This window comes from Eulemur rufifrons, chromosome 28, assembly GCF_041146395.1.
Source record: "Eulemur rufifrons isolate Redbay chromosome 28, OSU_ERuf_1, whole genome shotgun sequence".
NCBI classification, from domain to species: domain Eukaryota; kingdom Metazoa; phylum Chordata; class Mammalia; order Primates; family Lemuridae; genus Eulemur; species Eulemur rufifrons.
Window position 1 is genome coordinate 19,190,226 of NC_091010.1, and position 17,136 is coordinate 19,207,361.

Here is a 17,136-nt window from a genome sequence, read left to right on the forward strand (position 1 = left end):
GCCAGGCTGCCCGAGGGCGCCGCTCCCGCCTGGAGCCCGCACGCCTGCCGGGGCAGGGCCAGAGCCTGCCCTCCAGCCCCAGTCCTAACCGCTCTTAGAGTTCTGTGTGCCTTTAAAATGCAAATGAGACCAGTAGCTTGTTTGGAACGGCCCAGAATAGGCAATAACCTAAATGTCCTTCAGTAAGGAGCTAAGTAATAAATGGTGACGCTCACAATTGTGTACACCGTGCAGTGGATAGGAAGCACCAGGACTATCCAGATGCCAGATGCGCTTGCATGGAAAGACCCTCCAAGATAAAGAGAGTGAAAAAGCACCTTGCAAACAAATACTGCAACACTATTTTGCAAACAATCCATTTACGTAAATAAACACGCACATACAGAGTATGTTTTAGAGAGAGCAATCTGGAAAGACACACCTAAAAGTGGGCTGAGGGAGTGAAGAGCAAATCTGAATTATTTTTTGAATATTTTATAACTACCATATATGCATATATTACGTGCGTGTCCCTTTTTCTAAAAACATTAACTTCTAGAACACTTTTAGATTTACAGAAAAATTGCAAAGATAATACAGGGAGTTCTCATAAACCTGGGTTTCTCCTATTATTAACATATTAGTGTGGTGCTTTTGCTACAATAAATGAATCAATATTGATGCATTTATTAAAGTCCATGTATTACGCAGATGTCCTTAGTTTTTACCTACTGTCCCTTTTCCAGGATTCTGTCCAGGATACCACTTTGCCTTTAGTCTTCCTCTTGGTTGTGACAGTGTCTCGGACTTTCCTCGTTTTGAATGACCTTGACAGTTTTGAGGCGTATTGGTCACGTATTTTGCAGAACGTCCCTCAATTGGGATATGTCTTGATGTTTTTCTCACGATTACACTGGGGTAAGGTGTTCTTGGGATTGGAAGCCCACAACCTGTGCACGCTATCAATATGATTTATCCCTGCTAATGTTAACCTTGATCTCCTGGCTTAGGTTGTCTGTCAGGTTTCTCTACTGCAAAACTACTTCCCCTACCCTCGTTCCGTACCGTGTGACCTTAAAGACTGTCACCTACAAAACACACTGGGCGGAAAGGGCTTAGGAAATGCCCTCCCCTCCAGGAGCCCGAAAGCGGCTCAGGGCGGGACCGGGCGCGAGAAGGGGTTATTGGTGCCTGGAGGGCCTCTGGGAGCCCGCGGCCTCCTTGACCCGACCCGCCAACCACCCCCCCGGCCCGATAGCTGGGAGACCCGCGGCTTCCTACCCCCGCGGGCGGAGGCGGCGCCCCACGGGCCTGCCTAGCCCTCACCTGGGGGCGGAGCCTCGTCCAGGCCCCGCCCCTGGCGCGTGGGGCCGTCCGCGCCCGCGGAGTTTTCCGCTGAGCCGGCTCCTCCTCCCGCCCCGCCCTGACGGCTGCGGCGCCCGCGGGTCCCGAGTGCCCCGAGCGCCCCGACAGCAGGACTGAGACCCAGCTACGTGCGGAACCCAGCTACGTGCGCCGCGCCCAGGACGTCCGCCGAGAGAGCCGCTCCTGCCCGCATCCACGTCGCCCCTCGTGTCGCCCGCCCCCGTGGCCAGGTGCGTGAGGGTCCCGTGCCGGCCAGGGCCTGGGATTGGGCGGCGACAGTGCGCCGCGGCCCCTGCGGGTGAGGCTCGGGGCTGCCCTGCGCCCCCTCCTGGCCCGGCCCGGCGGCTTCCTGGTTGCAGGAGTGGGGCAGGCGAAGGAGGTGGCAGGCTGCGTCCTGTGTCCTCCCGGCTGCCCAGCTCGACCAGCGGCGGCGTTGGGGCTGCCCTACCTGTGTGGTCGGAGTGCACGCTCTGGGTCCCCCATGGCCGGGGGTCAGAGGTCAGGGGTCAGTTTTGGCCTGGGTAAGGTCGAGGGCGCGAATCTCAGCCGGCTTGGGGCCAGTGAACCTGCGACCAGAAGAAGGCGACTGGCCAGTGGCCCTGGCCCTCTGACCCAGCCGAGTTCTCCGGAGTGTGTGTGCCCTTCCGGGCAAGGCTTGTGCTGAGGAGAGCGAGTAGAGAAGGCTGCTTCGGGAACTTTCTCCCGGAACTGGGAGGACGCGAATTCCTGGGTATTGCTGCTGTTGCAGTTTATTTGTAAGGAACGCTCCCAAGTGTTGGAGAGAAGGGAGGATCCGTCCCAGGTGCTGTGTTTCCCTCCTTGCCTTCCCCCCTTCTCCAGCCTTGATCCCCGGTTTCAGAGAGCGATTCTTGGACTTGTATCTCCCCATGGGCTCAGGCCTGAGAGCTTGTAAGGTAAAACTGGCCTGTGGTTTAAAGGAGTGACGTCACGATCCTCATCTAGAGACTTGGGAGGGGAGAAGTTAAGCCAGCCACTGCCAGCCCAGGCCGGGAACAGTCCCCCAGAGCATTTCTGTCTCTGCTCCTCTTGTCAGTGACCTCTCTGTGGCGGTTGGGTGTTTGGGCACAGACCCTGGCGTCCATGGTAGCCTGCCCCTCAGTTCCCTGCGTCCCTGGCGAGGAGCTGTGAGAGTGAGCCCTGCCGGGCCTTCCCACAAAGCAGGGACTAAGGCTTACAGGGCAGGGCCTGTGATGCGCACTTCTGCCTGGCTGTCATTGTGTCCCTTCATTCCTTTCTTGCTGCAGTCAGTTGTTGGGGATCCCAGGAGGATTAACAGGGCCCCTTCCCTCGAGGTATTCTCTGTGCTACCAGGTGTTCCCTGACAAGAGAGGCCAGGCGAGGTGCCAGGGCAGTTTGTTGCCCTGACATTGGGTGCACACCACCGTGGGCTTCTGCATGCCTCCCTAATCTCACTTCTGACGACTCTCTGTGCTTTGGTTTCCCCATCTGTAAAATGGGGATGATGATAATGCCTACCTCACGGGCTTACTGTGAGGATTCAATGCATTAATATATTTAACAACCACATGGTGTTCAGGTACTGACCAGTCAGAACAGATGGTGACCAGTGTACCATACTTGTATGTCCCAGGTGGGTGTCACCCACATTAGACATAAAGTGTCTAGGCTCATAAGTGACGAGATGTAAGTGTCAGTGAATAATAATAGTAGCTATTACTCCCTCCACACAGCAGAAGGTGCAGCAGAGCTGAACTGCCCCCCTCCTGAACCGTCTGTCTTGGCACATGCTGCTCTGTCCTCCTGGAATGGCCTCCTTCGCCCAGTGTGCCCAGGCTTCTCCCCCATCCTGGGAGTCTCCCAGGGGCGTGCTCTGAGCTCATTCAGCCCCCCTCCCTCACTCCTCCAGCACTGACCCAGTTCATAGTACACAGTACTTGCCTTGCCTAGTGTTTGTATGGCCACGTGGCTTATGTCTGCCTTTTCCTCTGTCTCTGGAGGGTGGAGGCTGTTTCTGACTCATCTCTTGGTCTCTCCATCACATGGGCCTTACCTAATGTAGGTGCTCAGGAAATGTTAGTTGAATGAAAGAGGCAGGCCAGGGAAGTGGTTTCCCTGTAGTTAGAATATTGGACCAAGAAGACTTTGGACAGGCAGAGAGAAGTGGGGAGGGTGAGACGGAAATGAATCCAGAGTGAGAGGCCAAGTAGGAACTCCGTCTGATGCCTTTGTGTAGCCAGCACAAGGATGATAGAAAGGGCCCATTCTGCGTGGCTGTGTCTAGAAGGCCAGGATCGATTAGCCATGCCTTGGTCGCAAGGTTAGGGGAGGTGGGGGGTGGCTTGGGGTGACAGGAGTGAGAGTTGAGACAAAATAGGTTGGTGTAAGTTCTTCTTGGGAACTCACCGCAGAATAGAGAAAAGAAACCAGTGTGGGCAGGAGGCGAATGTGGAAACCAAATCCGAGCCACATGCTGGACCTTCGGAGGGCCCAGGACCTTTCTGGAGCGCCCTCTCCTTCCTCCTGGATTCACCCCACTCTCTCTCTCCCTTCTTAGCTGCCATCTTCCCTCTTAACCATAAAGCCGTTCCTGGTGCTTGGCCTGCGGGAAACACACGGGGGAGAGTCTATGTGTGGGTGTGGCTCACCAGCACAGCCAAGGGAACAGGCTCCCCAGTTTCTTTGGATTTTCTCTGTAACACCCTCTGATCCCACTGCCCCTGGAATATTAGGAGTTTGGAGTGATACCTAGATAGGAAAGCTCTTAGGGTAAATGAAGAAACAAATTTTCTTGGTGGGAGTTTGCATTTTTAAAAGGAGTTGTTGAACTTCAATGAAACTTTCTAATAACCACAGAAACTGTTCCACATTAGGCTTGCTGACCCTAACCCGTGAAATAAAGGTCTGATAGTCACATGACTGGTTGTTATTGGGGAGGATCCTAGCAGTGTAGCATGAACAGTGACCTGAGTCACAGAGGAAGTAGTGGGTGGGGGCACCCCAGGAGTTGGGGGACAGAGTTCTCGTCTGTGCTGGGTAACCTAGGACAAGCCATTTAGCCACACAGGGCCCCAGTGTTCTGGATGATAAAATGCCTGCCTCAAATGGAGAATCAGATGAGATGATGTTTGCAAAGGGATTTGAGATCTGCTGGGGGTGGAGATGACAACGTTGATATCGTGGGTGTGTTACTCCGCCGAACCATGAAGCTGGGAGTGGAGCGTGTGGTGGTTGAAGCCTGGCTCTGTGAGCTCTTGGTGTCTAGTTTTCTGGGGGCTTGTGCTCTTCCTTAGCAGAAAAGAAAGGAGGAAGCTGAGATGAAAATCAGGTCCCCCCCCCACACCTGGCAGGGGGAGGCTGGCTTGGAGGACAGTGAGGAGAAATGTGGGGGCTGCCGACAGGGAGGTGAGGGAGCATATGGCTCAGTCAGCCTGGGCAGGGCATCTCGGGGGAAAGGGTGTGTATGGGCAGGGCCCGTGGTAGCAGATGTGAGCTTGCTGTGTCCACTGAAAAGGTCGCAGCTATTTTTAGGAAGTAGGTGAAAAGGCATGTTTCTCTTGAACTCTTCATTAGTGAGCACCCACTGTTTGACTAGCCCTGTGCTGCGTGCACAAAAGGAGAGCCACCTCCACTCATCCCCCTGGGGTGTCCCTGAGAGATGGGACACTGGGTGAGAACCAGGTTTAGAGGGTGGCGAAGAGTGTGGGTTTGGTTTTGGACCTGTTAAATTTGAGGTGCCTTTGAGATACCAGATAGGCTGGTGGGTCTGGGGCTCAGGAGAGGCCTAGGCTAGACTGACACTTTTGTCTAGGTTGTGTGTGTATTTGAAGTCAAGGGCACAGTGCGATTGAGGAACTCACCTCGGATGGCTGCGTAAAGGAAGATGAGCCTGTAAAGGAGCCAGAAAGAGCAGCCTGAGGGCCACAGCGCAGTTGTACCACAGCAGCCAGGATGTGTCTGTTTCGGCAGGGCAGCGTGGTCCGCGGTGGCCGTGCTGCCCGTAGCTGGGGCTGTTTTGGCGGGGCGATGGGAGCAGAGCCAGACTGGAATGAATGGGTTAGGAGTCGCAGCAGGTGAGGATCTGGGGATAGCACGTATGGCCAGGCTTTGAAATGCTGGCTTTAAGGGGAGGAGGACATCGTTGAGAGAGTCCCACTCCCTTTCCACCCCAGAAGGTAGCACGTGGATAACCGGCAGATGACATCCCTCCCCGCCTCTCTCTGTGCTCACGTGGACACAGGCACCTGCAAAGGTTTGCTCCTTTCACATGATGGATCCATGCTGGACACCGTAGTCTGCAGCTTTGGTTTTTGACTTATTTATCACACATGGTAACTCTGGGTTACTGTTATTCTAGGTCAGTAGCAGCTGTGGAATGTTCTATAGTACGGAATTACCATGATTTATTCAACCTTTCCCTTATTGATGGGTATTGAGATCATTTACTGTTTATTGACTTGCAATAGTATTGGAGTAAATAACCTATAAGGACCCTGATAAATGTATTTGTTTATAAACAGTTGACATTTTTATGACACTTAGTTTTCCAAATCAAGGGCAGATTACAAACCTTGTAATATATCTTTACTAGATATTATGCATAGGACTCTAACCATATATGCTAAAATTTTAAATATATATGTAAACATTCTTTTTTTTCCTATTCATTGGTTATTAATTTCAACCTTATCTTTATTCTGCCTTGTTACTTTTGGTTCATTTTGTTGCCCTCCTTTTGATATCTTAATTGGTACATTTATTTTAGTCTTTTAATTTAAAAAGCATGTAGTGCTCAACATTTTCCACTGAGTACAGTTCAAGCTGACTGGCTTTTGTATGAAGCGCTCACCTTTCCATCGCTTTCTAGTCACTATGTCAATTGGTTTTGATCCCAGGATTATTTAGAAGATGGGGTCCTGAATTTCCAAGTAGATAGTTTTGTATAGGCTGTAATCATATTTTATTGTTGACTGCTAGTTTTATTGCATTTTGATTTGTGTATCTGGTCTGCAAAAATCTCTTCTTATTGGATGGTATTAAATTTCCTTTGTGGCCATGATCAATATTAATATTGATTCATATGAATATGATCAATATTAAAATGTTTCATGTACATGAAGGAAGAAAATTTGTATTCTCTGTAGGACACAGACTTTAGACATATCTATTAACTTGAGCTTGCTCTTTATATCCTTGCTTACCCATCTGTCAGGTTCTCAGAGGTGTATCAAAAACTCTCATTATAATTTTTTCTTTTAAGAGACAGGGTCTCACTTTGCTGCCCAGGCTGGAGTGCAGTGGTGCTCACTGCAGCCTCCAAGTCCTGGGCTCAAGCAAGCCTCCTGGCTCAGCCTCCTGACTAGCTACAACTACAGGTGTGCACCATCACACCTGGCTAATTTTTAAAATATTTTGTAGAAATGGGGTCTCGCTGTGTTGCCCAGGCTGGTCTCAAACTCCTGGCCTCAAGGGCTCCTCCCACCTCGGCCTCCCTCAGTGCTGGGATTGCAAATGTGAGCCACCACACCCTGCCAAATAAGTGCATTTTATAAGATAAGTAAATGAAAGGCTCAGAAATTGAGAGGCAAGCATCAAAGGCATGCAAGTCATGCACTTTTTAGTACCTGTTTAGGCTCTCGTGAAGCAGTTAGTAATCAGGTCGTACTTCTCAGCTCACAACTGTCCTGATGGTCCCCATGATAGCCAGGTTTGTAGAAGGGATAAAATGAGCTTTGCCTGCAGACTCCAGAGCCGTGGGCTGGGAACCTCCTTTCTCTTTGGCAGTTCCTGCCCCCTTCCTTTGGGTCCGAGGAGACTGACCACTGACTTACACTTATACGTTATGTTTCCTTCCTCATTTGAGGTAGCAGTGCGAGCTTTCTCTTTTCTCCAAGGGATATGACAAAGTGGTTAGGACACAAAAATTTCCCTGGGCCAAGTGTCAGCTATAAAGACCCGGCCCCCAAGTCTTATGCTCTTCTCTATGCTTATGTTTTAAGTCACATAAACTATCTCAACAGACTGGAATGGCCTAAGCATTGTGGTACCTGAGACCCGCCTGAGTAGTTCTCCAAGTCTTGTGTTTACAGACAAAGGCAAATGGCCAAAAAAAAAGGGCCAGGAAAAAACCTTTGGCTTACTGTGGCAGGATTATCCAGAACTCCTCAACACATTTTTAATATTAATATTTCTACCTCTGGTTTTTCTTTGGCATGTCTTTGCCCAGCCCTTGGTTTAAAATCTTTTCTTTTTCATTTAAAAAGAAATTTCTTTCTGTTATAATTGGCACATGGCTGGGGGTGGAGGGAGAAAGGATGGCAGAGGCCATGATAACAGCAACAAACCTCATTTGGTGGTTTCTGTCTTTGGTAGAGGAATTCAGACTGTTCACATACTGGATATACTTGATTTTATCCCTTGTGTCCTGTTTGTTACTTATAATACTTGGTGATTATTTCTTTCCTTTCCAGATTTTTGCTATCTTGGTTAAGTTTCTTATCATTTTTCTTCCCCACCTAACCTGTATTCAGATTCAGGTTTGGGCTGGGCGTGGTGGTTCACGCCTGTAATCCTAGCACTCTGGGAGGCCGAGGCAGGAGGATTGCTTGAGCTCAGGAGTTCAAGACCAGCCTGAGCAAGAGCGAGACCCCATCTCTACTAAAAAAAAATAAAAATAAAAAATAAAAAAAATAGAAAGAAATTAGCTGGACAACTAAAAATATGTAGAAAAAATTAGCCAGGCATGATGGAGCATGCCTGTAGTCCCAGCTACTCAGGAGGCTGAGGCAGGAGGATTGCTTTAAGCTCAGGAGTTTGAGGTTGCTGTGAGCTAGGCTGATGCCACGGCACTCTAGCCCAGGCAATAGAGTGAGACTCTGTCTCAAAAAAAAAAAAAGATTCAAGTATGGTTGTGAATGAAGGGAGGAGCTTCTCTCTCTTTCTTTCCATCTCCAGAAATCAGAGTCCACGTTTGTAAATGTCCATGAGGTTGTCCAGGCACCAGGCTCCTTATGGAATGTTGTTCCCAGCATTCTCTAGGGTTGTGGTTTTCAAACTTGAGCATGTATAAGAATAACGTGGAATCCTTGCAGATGTCACAGATTCCTGGACCTCACCCCAATGGTTCTGATGTAGGAGGCCTGTTGTGGGACCTGAGCATTTTAATTCCTAATAGGTGCCCTGGTTGTGCTGACGCCGCAGGTCTTGGGCCGCACTTGGGGTAGCAATGCCTCGGTGCGTCCCTTACTTGCAGGGCCCAGGACAGGTCACTTCACATCCGCATGGTGGGCCCCGCCTAGTGCCTAGGGAAGCTGGTAACCATGGTCCTTAGTTGGGGCCGCTGTGTGCCAGGCTGCAGTGAGTGTTGTGTTACTAAAGCAAGAGAGCGCAGATGGTTGAGGGGGACAACCAGAAGTTTCTGGAACACCACCCACTGCTCTCCTTAATTTGAAACTACTGCTCTGCTTGTCAGTCTTGCCATAGGCTTAGCCAGTGTTCCTCAGGTTAGGAAGTGGGAATAGTAGCTCAGGACAGTGGCAAGCAGTGCAAGCAAGGCAGCCTCTGTCCCTGTGGGCTGGTGACTGGTCCCAGCCGCTGCTGATTGTGGAAGCTCTGAGAGTCAGGGGGCTGCCCCGGGAGTCAGGTCTGGCAGCCACGCGCTCTGCCTGGCACCGCCTCCAGCTCTTCCAGGCCTCACTGGATCTGAGTGGCCCCTGCAAGACCCAACTTCGGGATGGGGGGTGTGCTGCTGCTTCCCAACTTGCCTTCTTCAACCCCAAATATGACACCGAGGTGACTATTTCCAGGAGAGCTTGGGGGCGAAGCCATTTGAGCCCTGAACTGAGCTGGGGCTGGTAACACTCTGCAGAGATGAGAGCAGTGGCTGCCAACCCTGCTGTCTGCTGCTGTCAGCTGTGCATAGGCAGGTGAACTAGAGAGAAACTGTCACTCAGGCTCCCCTGGAGCAGATAACACTTCTGTGTGGCTTGATTTTATGGGACATTATTTGGGAGGCAGCAGTCACTTTCTTGCTCTGTCTTTCCCAGGGTAACCTTCCCATTTCCCAAGTTCATACTCCAGCCTGGGAAGGGGGGATGGAGCCCACAAATGTGCTGAGTGGTGGGGAGCCAGCCTGGACCCTAAAGCAGTGGCCTGGAAATCAGGAGACATCGTTCTAGTCATTGTCCTGTCCCCAGCCAGCCCTGAGACCTTAGGAAGGCCCCTTCCAGCTCTGATGTTTTAGGATTCCTGTGTAATCCAAATGTCAGTGCACTGGGAATTGACTTTTTATTTCTAAGAAGCGTCTTTCAGAGCCTACTCGCTCAAGTTCAGCCCCTTGGTGAGGCCCCAGACACCGCCCCGTTGCCACTCTGCCGGCCTGCTTTGCCAGGAATGTCCCCAGGCTGAGCTGTCCCGGAGGGTAGAGTCTGAGGCACAGCCTGGCTAATGATTGACACGGGCTCCAGCTATTTTTAATTCCTGGAATGTGGGTGGGGAGTTGAGTGCTTAATAGCACCTTCTGTAGGCTTCTTGTTTAGTGCCTGGGAAAATTCAGTCAAGGTTGGTAGAGTGCTGCCCTGGGGCTGTCCGGCTTGCTTTGGTGACTTAATGGCATCTGTGACCCATGAGGTTGGGCACTGCTGCTCTGCAGCCCCTGCCCAGGGCCCCCACCCCCTTTCCCAGAAGAGCTCTGGATGTTCATACACCCCCTTATGTCACTTAACGTCCTGCCTTGGGGTGGGAGGGGCAGAGGGGAACGTCATAGATGTGTCCTCTCTGCCTCCAGGATTCCTGGAGCCTACGTACTAGAGGCCATCAGAACAGGTGCCACCCAGGGTGTGGAAGAGATGAGTCAGGGACCTCATGGTGCCAGCCCTGTGCCAGGTGGTGGTGGGAGGCAGAGAGGAGGAGAGGCCTCTCCTGCAGCCTGCAGCGCCGACTCCCTCCCGTTGAGGCCTAGAAAAAGGTGCCTGGCTCTGGCACTTGTTGGGTGTGTGACCTTTGCATGCCAAGAGTCATCTCTGAGCCATAGTTCCCTTGTTTATAAAAGGAGGGTGGGTGATAATATCTATGGGTAGGAGCATTGTGAAGGTTAATGAGGTGATATGTGTACCCATCCTAGGAATTAGAAAAGGGGGAGCTTTATTAGAACACCAGAGGAAACATTTTAGGCCAAGTGCTGGGGAGTTCAGGAAGAAGGATCAGTGTGGGAGGGATCAGGGTGGGCTTCCCAAAGGAGGTGGGACTCCACCTATTCTCAGGGAAGGTGAGGACACAGGGTGATGGGCCAGCTGGAGGGACCATCTGAGCAGAAGTCCTGAAAAGGGAAAGTGCTGAGCTAAGGACTTGCATTTTCCTTGGTTCTTCCCATCACACATGTACCTCTGGGACCTTGCGTTTCCTTGCCGTTCCTCAGTGGCCCGGTGTACTCTTGGCCCAGGGCTGTCTGGTATAGCTTAGGATGCCAGCTGCGGAGGGTCCTGTCCCAAGATGAAGGGGAGTCTCCTCCAGAGTGATCTGTGGGTCCTTGCAGCTTCCAGTTGCATGTGGCTGAAAGGGGACTTTGTCACCATTAGAAGAGCAGCCCTTGATAAGGGACATTTGAAGGAGAGGTTTCCTGAGGCTTCTGGGCAGGGTGGGGGTGCCTCAGCCATTTGGAGCTGGAATAGACACTCTTGAGCCTTCTAGGTTTGAAGGGGCTGAGCTTCCCTGAGTGGTTTGAATAGGCCCTGAGCACTGGGTAGTGGGTGTCGGGGCCTCCCTGGGGGAGGGCAGGGGCTCCCTGCTGCTCTGGACCCTTGGTCTCACCCTCCATCTCCCCTCCCCCAGTCCGTGGTGAGAGAAGGGCCCTGCGTGAGCGTCGGCTCCTGTGATCACAGGTGCAGATGCCTGCAGGGGCAGCCGCTGCCAGCCCTAGCTGAGTGTCACCATGCAGAACGTGGGACTCTTGTTGCCAGGTCTCCTATTTTAACGTTTTTTAAAAGATTTAAATCAGAGTCTCTTTTTCAACACCCCCCTCCCCGAAATAAAAGTTCATGAGCTACAAAACCATGACAGAGGCCGGGCGCGGTGGCTCACGCCTGTAATCCTAGCACTCTGGGAGGCCGAGGTGGGCGGATCGTTTGAGCTCAGGAGTTCGAGACCAGCCTGAGCAAGAGCGAGACCCCATCTCTACTAAAAATAGAAAGAAATTATATGGACAGCTAAAAATATATATAGAAAAAAAATTAGCCGGGCATGGTGGTGCATGCCTGTAGTCCCAGCTACTCGGGAGGCTGAGACAGGAGGATCGCTTGAGCTCAGGAGTTTGAGGTTGCTGTGAGCTAGGCTGATGCCACGGCACTCACACTAGCCTGGGCAACAGAGTGAGACTCTGTCTCAAAAAAAAAAAAAAAAATCCTAAAAAAAAAAAAAAAAAAACAACCGTCACAGAGCCCCAGCTTCCAGGCAGAAGTTGAAAACTGCTGAGCCCTTGCAGGCCCACTCATTGAACAGGTGAGATAGACGAGGCCAGGAGAGGCTTAGGTTTGTTAAGGCCCGTCAGAGAGAAGCCAGTTTCCAAACAACCTTCAGCTCAGCTTGCAAAGAACATATTTCCTGAATTCTCCATTTTCCTCCCCACTTTTCCTGGAAATGGCTCTTAAATGTGTGTGCATTTTCCTGGAATTGCACTATTCTGTTTATCTCCCCAGGTTGAGAAAAAGCGTAGTGTAGACAGCACTTTATTTTTACCTTCCTGGTCCCCTGGAGTCTAGCCCCGCCCCCGCTGGCCTCATAGCCCAGGTGGAATTACTGTAAAGTTAGTGAAATTTAAACCCAGGCCCCCTCCCACACTTGTAGAGGCCCCAACAAGCCTCTGGGAGGGGCCCTAGCAGTGAGTTACAAAGTCTTATGGTTTTATAAAATTTATAAAAAAGTAAGATGTTTTGTATTGTTTTTCTTAAAGAGGGCCGCTAAAATTGTGGGAGTTTCAGGCCCCACAAAACCTGGGCCTACTTCTATAGATGCTGGTAAAAATCCCAGAGATTGGCTGGGAGGAATTGACTCTGGAAGTAAATGGTTTTGTTTTGTTTTAACTTTTACCTACAAAATATGTGTTTATTTTTTCAGAAAGTAGTTGAATATTATAATTCAACTGCATTGATAACATTCTGTTTGTAAAGTTAGAAGAATGGTGCTTATTTTATTATTATGCTTTGTAATTGATATATACTATATTTATTGCTACACTATAAAAATATTTCATAATGAAATGAGAAAAGTCAATATATTGATCCAAAGCCTTATAATGAAACCAGCAGTCCCCTGACGCACCCCTCCCGTTTCTCTCTCCAGAGCTAACCACTTTTAACTCCCTATTTATCTTTAATTAATAGGCTTATGTTACTGCTTCTTAATTTATCCATTTTGACATTATGTGTTGACTTCCTGCCTGGATAGATAAGGAACCAATACATACATACATTCATCAGTATTTAATGCTTGCATTATTATGACTGTAAATTATATTGTTCAGTGCTGTGCCAGGTAATTTGCCACGGCCACACATTCAGGAGTGCAACCCTTCATGATCCATTATTCCCCAAGTGAATCCTCTCCCCCTTTTTTGGCCTGATTTTCTGTGTATGTCTTGTTCCAAACTGGACTAGTTGCTCACCAGGCCTGCTGCTCAGCTGTCATCGGGGACGTCCTCTTACAATCTGCCATGTTAGATTTCCCCTGTTCCTGGGGCCTATGTATTTTCTTTTCTTTATTTTCCTTATTTGTGTTCTCATTTTGCTGGAGTCCTCTGAAAGTTCCTTAGATAATTGCATGGGAGGTAGGTTCCTGGCCGCTCCCCCCCCCCCCCCCCCCCCCCGCCCGCCCAAAGCTTTGTATGCCTGGAAATGTCTCCATTCCCTACTCTCAATAGTGGATAATTTAGCTGGCTATAGAATTATAAAGTCAAGATAATTTCCTTTCAGAATGTTGAACACATTATTCTGTTGCCTTCTAGTTTCCATTGATTGAAGTCCAGTGTCATTCTAGTTCCCAAGAAAAGGACCTGTGTTTTAGTGTCTTGTCTTTTTGCCTCTTGTGTTCTCAAATTTTGCAGTGATACTGCTTTGCTGTCTTTTTTTCAGTCATTGAGTTGTCACTAGGTGGTCCTGTCACTAGAGAGTTTTATTTCCATGTTGGTCAAAGTTCTTGTATAATCGCTGATAATTTTCTTGCCTCTGTTTTTCCTGTTCTTTTCTTCTAGAACTCCTTTCACTCAGATATTGAGACTCTTACATCTGTTCATTTTCTTATCACTTCTCTTTGCTGTTTGATTTTTTTGTTGTTGTTCTCTTTTCTGGATTTTCTTGACTTGAGCGTCTAACCTTTCTGTTGAATTTTTTATTTCAGCCCTGCTTTAAATTTTTGAAAGCATTTTGCCTTCTCTAATTATTCTGTTTTCGTAGCATCTGCTTTTTTTTGTTTTATGGGTACAGTCTTTTCTCTTACATCTGAGGATATTCATTATATTTTGCCCTCTACTTCTGTGCATTGTTTCCCCAGTTCCTTTTCTTCTGTTTTGAAGAAGGTCTCTTGTTGGAGACCTTTGTCAGATGTTCTGCAATCCTTTGCTGTCTGTTTATATGAGGATGGAGACAGTAAAAAGCTAGTTAATATTTAAAGCTGATTAGAGTCCCTGGGTGGGGCAAATAGGAGGGGGCAGGATTTCATAACATCTCTTCTCCCATCATGTTTTTCCTGGAAGGCTGTCATTCCCCCAAACTGCAAAATTCATCTCTCCTCAGCCCTGGTGTTCTCACTTCACCTGCCTTTGCCTCAGGCTGCAAGCTGTGCTTGAGCTCCCACTGGCTGCAGAGCCCTGGGATACGAGGAACAAAGAGAAACTTCTTGGAGAAGTCAGTCTGAGAACAGGAGGGCAGGAGGTTCTGGGCCAGCCCTCTTGGGGTCTTGCTGGGTCCCCTTGGCCTGCCACTTCTACCCTTCTGGTTGTCAGTTTCCCCATTTGTGAAATGGAGTGAGGTGGGGTGGGATGGAACTGAGTCATCTCTAAGGGGCTGGGTGACCTCTGGCGCCCCAGGTGCAGGGTCCTGGCAGATGGGTGTGACTGCCCTGCCCTTGCAAATCAGCCTGCAGACCTTTTCCTCCTCAGCTCTGCATTGCTGGCTGGGCGTGTCTTGCCTGGCCACACAGAACTCACCTGAGAGCCCAGGTCTCACCATGGTGACTCATGTTGACTGTTAATAGGCATGAGCAAACCTTTATGGAGCTCTTGTTTTAACACATGCGGGGGAGGCAGGCACCTGGTTCCTCTTGTCATTGTTAGAATAATGGATTTTTTGTGGTCTTGGTGATTTAATGCTTCCCTGGTCAAAGAAACCTTGCTACGTTAGGTAGACTTGTTCACAGAGATTAGAGGCCTTTACAGAGATCACCGTGGAAGAGTCTGGAGGGAAGAGAGAAAGAATGGTCATGGGATATATTAGTTATTTATTTATTTTTTATTGTAAAATGACAATTTATAATTGCATAAATGTATGGGGTACAAAGTGATATTATAATTTATCAGCACAATGTGGAATAATTAAATCAAGCTAGTTAACATCTCCATCTCCTCAAATACTTAACATATTTTTGATAAGAAAATTTGAAATATACTCTCTGGGAAGTTTTGAAATGTACAATACTCTATTACTAACTGTATTCACCACACTGTACAGCAGAACTCAAAGAAAAAACATATTCCTCCTGTCCAACTGTCTAACTGAGATTTTGTACCCATCACCTCCCGTTCCCCCCCCCACCGCCCAGTGTATATAGTATATTAGTTTTCTGTTGCTGCTGTAACAAATTGCTACAAACATGTGGTTTTAAAACCACAACAGTTTTTTGGGAGGTAAAATATGCATAGCATAAAATTCATTATTTTAATAATTTTTAGGTGTGTGGTTCAGTGGCATTAAGTACATTCACATTCTTGTGTCATGGTCACCACCGTGCATCTCCAGAACCTTTGCATCTTCTCTGTACCTATTTAGCTTGAACTCCCCAGTCCCTCTTCCCCCAGCTCCTGGCAGCAACATTTTAATTTCTGTCTCCACGAATTTAATCACCCTAGATACTTCACGTAAGTGGAATCATATAATATTTGTCCTTTTGTGACTGGCTTATTTCGCTTAGCATAATGTGTTCAAGATTCATCCATGTTGTAGCGTGTGTCTATTGTGTGTCTATATTGTGTGTCGACCACACTCTGTGCGTCCATTCATCCATTGGTGGACACTGGGTTGTTTCGACTGTGAGTAATGCTGCTGTGAATATGGGTGTACAAGTGTCTGTCTGAGTCCCTGCTTTCATTTCCTTTGGGTATACAGGTTGAGCAGCCCAAATGCAAAATATGAAATGCTCCAAAATCTGAAACTTTTTGAGTGCTGACGTGACACTCAAAGGAAATGCTCATTGGAACATTTACAATTTTCAGATGCAGGGTGCTCAATGGTAAGTAAGGTGCAGATGTTCCAAAATGTGAAAAATCTGAACCCTGGAACACTTCTGGTCCCAAGCATTTCAGATAAGGGATACCCAGCCTGCCTACCCAGAAGGAGTTGTGTGTTCAATTTTCTGAGGAACTGCCATACTGTTCTCCGCAGTGCTGCACCATTTTGCCACAACTTTATTTTTTTTTGGCAGAAAGGAACAGACCTGGAATCACATGACTTTCTTATCTTGCAGTTTTATCCACAGTCTCATGGGTCTCACGGGTCTCCTGGTGCTAAAATCAAGGTGTTGGCAGTTCTGTCTTCCAGAGCTCTGGAGGGGAATCTGTTTCCTTGCCTTTTCTAGTTTCCGGCGCCTGTCTGTGCTCCTTGGCTCGTGGTCCCTTCCTCCATGGGTGGAATCCCTCTCCTGCTTGGAATCTCTCCTGTCCTTCCTTTTCCTCCTTAACCCAGCCAGGAAAGGATCTCTGCCTTTCAGGACCCTTGTAATTGGCTTGGGCCCGCCTGGATAGTCTAGGATGGTCTCCCCATCTCACGGTTGGTAACCTTCATCCCATCCAGACAGTCCCTTTTGCCGTGTAAAGTAACATATTCACAGGTTCCAGGGAGATCCGGCTGTGAACTGTCGGGAATATCTCTGAACGGCCTAGTCAAGGAAACTTAGTTCCTTGGTGGCTTCGTCTCAGGCTTTGAACACCCCTCCGGTCTATCTCTTCCCCTTGCCAACATTGTCCCGAAGCCCCCCGCGACCCTAACGGTTGGGTAGGCACTCCCCTCACTGTGTGGGCTGGCCGCCTGGAGCTTTCACAGTCTTCCCCTCTCCTGATATCAGAGCCTGTCCTCACTGGCCCCTTGGGAGAGACCAACACTAGTTGAGTTGGTCACAGAGTGAAGATAACTGTCCCATACTTTACAAAGCTTGTTCTTGTTCTCACCACATTCAGTCCTCACAGTAATCCAAGGTAAGTGGGGCAGACAGCATGGAGGTTCAGAGAGGTTAAGTTGCCCAGGGAGCATCACACAGCAAGTGGTGGAATTAGGACCCAGATCCTGGCTCCCAGGCAAACACTTCTTAGGAACGAGGTAAAGTTAACTGAGTACTTAACTATGTGTTGGATAGCTTTCTGTATGTATATCAGTATATCAAATTGTCACAGCCATGTAGTAAGATGGATGTATTTTCCCCCATTTTACAGGTGAGGAGAAAGGCTCAGAGAGGTCAAGCAATATGCCCAAGGTCACACAGCTAACAAGTGGTAGAGCTAAAATGGAATCATTGTCACTGGACTCCAAACCCTGTGTATCACCGCAGTGGCCCAGC

The 17,136-nt window shown here is 48.9% G+C and overlaps 1 protein-coding gene across 1 annotated transcript in view; it reads left to right on the forward strand.

Moving 5' to 3' along the window:
- Window positions 1-1,410: 1,410 nt before the first annotated feature.
- ANXA11 (annexin A11) overlaps window positions 1,411-17,136 on the forward strand; it is a 46,952-nt gene continuing 31,226 nt past the window's right edge. Inside the window, exon 1 of the mRNA XM_069460761.1 lies at window positions 1,411-1,574. The gene's annotated coding sequence lies outside the window, so the exon portion shown is untranslated. The remainder of the gene's footprint in view (window positions 1,575-17,136) is intronic.